This window comes from Pistacia vera, unplaced genomic scaffold (assembly GCF_008641045.1).
Source record: "Pistacia vera cultivar Batoury unplaced genomic scaffold, PisVer_v2 Contig392, whole genome shotgun sequence".
Classification (NCBI taxonomy): Eukaryota; Viridiplantae; Streptophyta; class Magnoliopsida; order Sapindales; family Anacardiaceae; genus Pistacia; species Pistacia vera.
The window spans coordinates 430984-435293 of record NW_022196215.1 but is presented as its reverse complement, the minus strand read 5'-3'; the positions used below and the strand labels follow the sequence as shown (position 1 = coordinate 435293).

Here is a 4310-nt window from a genome sequence, read left to right as displayed (position 1 = left end):
AAAAGAAACTGATATTTTCTAGTCCCTTAATTGGGAACAGGTATTTCAGACATCCTTCTGGCTAAAGACCATAAAGTCTGTAACTCATTGAAAATGTTTACGCAGATGATTTACCAGCACTTAGTTGACTTTTACTTGCAGTGATGTAACTTTAGTTGTCACGTGCATTTGTAATTGTATATGAGCAGGTTGAATCCAGTCACGAACTAGTCAGGTCTCTCGTGGTATTTTTATTTATTTATTTATTTTTTTAATGTTTTTGGTTCGTACCTCGTCGGTTTTTATGAGGCCCGTGACTTTGATCCGGGCTTCGAGAAACAGAAATATACCACCTGCCTTGCTTACCGCGCCGTAATTTAGATTAATCTATAGTACATGCATTAATTTATCATTATTATTTTTTTTGATAGTTTCTGTTGCTTGTAATGGAGAGTTGACTCAAATACAAATTAGCATCAAGGGCGCGGTGGAACTTCAATATGATTGGAAATTACGAAGTACATTGCATCTAAACAAGTGTTTGGATAACTAGGATCTCTATAACTTGTTTTGTAATTAGTCATGATAGGACCATCTTCTACAGATTATACACCTACAATTGAAGCCCACAACACAACAACACGGAATAGAACACACAACCACTTTACTTTCAAAGTTGAGCTGCTAACCTAAAGGTAACTAGGTCCACTCAGTTAGTATACCCCGTGATCCATCTTTCCCGAATCTTATTAGTAATTGAAGAGAAACACCAAATGAATTTTAATCGTTCAAATTACTGCAAATTACATTTCTGTTTAATTATGTACTTAGTAAATAGCGTCGCCCTCAATCTTTTACATATATATTCGATTTTTTCTCTCCACGATTGTATAATTAATTACAAGTTTCCCTCGATCCAGCTTAAAAAATCGATACATGCTTGACTTAATGACTTTCACTTACTGATGTTAGTAATTAGTCACTGTAATTATTCTCAAACTTGTGGAACTGTTATATATTAGACATATCTTACAATTATTATCATCGAAAAGAGCAAATATTCAGTAAACACTAGCACTACTAACTATTTTGAAATGCCTTCATCAGCGGCTAAAATTCCAGACACAACAAACTTAATTAATATAATGAAATTGAAGCTCATAGTTAAACCAAAACACGCCATACACATATTTCTCTGAACCAGCCACAAAGTTGTGCTAGTTAACCAGAGCGCAAACTTCCTAATTTCACCAGCCGTTCCAGTAAGAACGCCAATTCTACCCATGTTCACCATGGAAACTCAAGTCTGTAAGAAAGTAGAACTACTGTTTGAGAGTTGGCTTATAACATACGCTCTAGTCTCATTGTTGTTAAGAAGAGCTGCATCTGATTGGAACAGACCTCTTCTTTGTTAACAAGTGTAAAATAGTCTCATCAAATGTCCTGAAGCTTCCAGGGTCCATCTCTACTAGAGTATTTTGATCTCCTTGCGGGATTTGATCTTCAACCGAGCAATGTAGTTGGGATCTAATGAAGGATCAGTATCGCCGTTTCCAGTAAGTTGTAAAGCCGATTGGTGAAGGCTGAGCAGTGAGAAGTCCAACGGTATGTCCACCTATATTATTGGAAATTTTGGAGCTTATATTAATTACTTAATCAATTTCATGCTATTTAACATAATTTTTACATGATGTTATGTTAAGTACCCGATAGAACCACTAAATCTTTTACGCTTAGACCCTTTTGCTGAAATCCGATATCAATTGAGTTATATTCGAGCTTGGTGGCAGAAGGTTTGTCAAGGCCTCTGTAATATTCGACACACTTCCATCTCTTCGTCCAGTTTCGACTTTCCATGAAGGTCCGTCGAGTGATGATGATATAAAATTTTTACTTAGTACAGTCTATAAATAATAAAATTTATAAAATTGTTTTACGTAAGATATATATGAGAGAAATATTTACCGCAACCACAACATCCCTAGCAACTAGAGCCAAGATGTCAGCACATGAAACCACACCAGGACAGGCATTTTCCAACGCAGATTTCACATCTATCAATATTTGGAATCCTCGAAGGCTTAGATTTGGAGCCGCATCCTTTTCAGCTTGATTGGTTGATGAGTTTACAACACTGAACCATCACAGCCCTGCAGGAATTACTCATCAAAGTAAGGATTAAACTTGGCGCTCAAATTTTTAATATATATATATTATTATATAAAAGAATATTCAATTTACGTACTCTAACAAAACAGTCATGGAAATGCATTCTCATCAAGGGGCACCGAGACTTGGTGCTACCGACATGACTTGAGCGCTAACATTTTTTACAATGGCCTCAGCTGCGGACATGTCTGTGAGTAAAACCCTACTGTCAATCCCTGCGCATTGACGACAGAAGGAGAAAGATGAACTGGAGAAGAAACCTAAGAAAAGCTTTAAAGAAGTCATGTTTGAAGGGAAAGTGATGAATTTTGATCCGTTACTCGCTCATGTTGCACATAACTGCTTATTTATAGTGGCGTTCGAGGGTGCCGGATGTAAATCATGGATAGTATTGTCACTTCATTTGTTAATATTTCTTAATTGATATATGAATAGATTGACTTTATAAAATATTTATCAGGATCGAGTATTTAGTTATTTGATTACACTAATTCATTCTAATTAAACAAAATCAGAAGAGACTGACTTGGTAACGGTGAGGTCATCAAGTCGTGAAAATTAAACTTGGTGTAATTCATGTGAAATGAATATTTACTAAGCACAAGCTGTTGCTATCTATCTGCCACCCACAGAAAGGATCCTTGCAGATAAAAAATATACAATACCAGTAAAGTCGTACATACTGAGAATATGAGTTCTTAGGGGTGAGCTAGACGATAACAGTGACTCGCTTATAACATGTGTACAGCACGTCTCAATTAATTTTTTTTTCTTTTTAACTCCCTTTATACCTAAGCAAATACTTTAACCAGATAATCTGCCATTTTATTGCACGATCTTGGGTAGCTGCCATTAATATTTTTCTAAATAAATATTTTCCTAGGCACCAAGCTGTCTGATGTCTCTCTGCACCCACAGAAAGGATCAATGCGAATAAAAAATATTAAGTTGTAATACTGGGAATTTGAGTTCTTTGGGGTTAGCTGAACGATAATAGTTGACCTTGCTTGTAACATGTGTACAGCACTTCTAAGATATTTTTCTCTTCTTTTTTAACTCCCTTCTTAAACCTAATCATAATAATTTAATCCAGATAATATGCCATTCTATTGCATGATCTGGGTAATTGCCATTAACCATCCCATTTGTCATTCCATGTGATTTAGAAGTTTTTAATTATGTAGAATCAAAGAGTAAACTATTTTTTCCTACCCAAATATGGTCTAATGACATTTTTCTATCCATTGACTTTTAAAATATCACTTTATTACCCAAACTTATATTCGTTAATAATTTGAGTTAACTACAGTAATATTCATTGTAAAGAGGAAAATAACACTTTACTATTCTTCTCTCTCTTCTTAGCCTCCATGCGACTTTTGGCTGCACCGGCAAACAACCTGATTCTAATGTGCACATCAACCCCAACCCACCATATCACTCCCCTTGCCAACACACTTAAACCCTACCCCGCAACCAAACTCTCCGCCAATGGTCGGCCACTGCACCCTTGGCCAACATGTTTCTAGCTAATCTGATTGAATCCGATAATGACAACCCTTTCCGACCACACCATTTGACTCACCGATGCAACCCTAACAAAACCCTACATCTCCTAACCCAATTACCACTGATGGTCGTTGCCTACCTATTAGGTTTTTGCGCAAACGTTGCATTTTCTCAGCACAATTTACACCGATTATGTTAGAGTAGATGCCCTAGAGCCAATCAATTATTATAAAATTGACTCTTTGTAATAATGTTCATAATCAATAAATGCATTTATTCTATATCGCGTAATCATTGTTATTGTAATATGTGTTGAATATGTCCTTAGAATGGTAGAACCGTGACGAGGGTATCAAGTGTTCAAATACTTGATAGTGAGAACCCATGAGAACACTGGTAGTCATTCTAGAATGTCAGTAGCCCAGTATTATTCTGAAGCAAGGGCACAAATAATATGGTAAGACTATCATAGTGTTGAACGATCCTGTCGAAAGGCAGTGACTGGTCTCACTTGTCAAGGTTGTTTGGTGAGCTGTGCAATAATGGGTGCTTACTGTAGGCGAATACACCTGCAAGTTCACTAGACTGACCCACCAGAGGATCCCATATAGAGGTAACCAGCTGCTCTATGGAACAAATCCTCTAACGAATGG

At 36.5% G+C, this 4310-nt stretch overlaps 1 pseudogene; it reads right to left on the bottom strand.

Moving 5' to 3' along the window:
- Positions 1 to 1063: 1063 nt before the first annotated feature.
- Positions 1064 to 2972, bottom strand: LOC116141084 (annotated as a pseudogene).
- Between the last annotated feature and the right edge of the window lie 1338 nt (positions 2973 to 4310).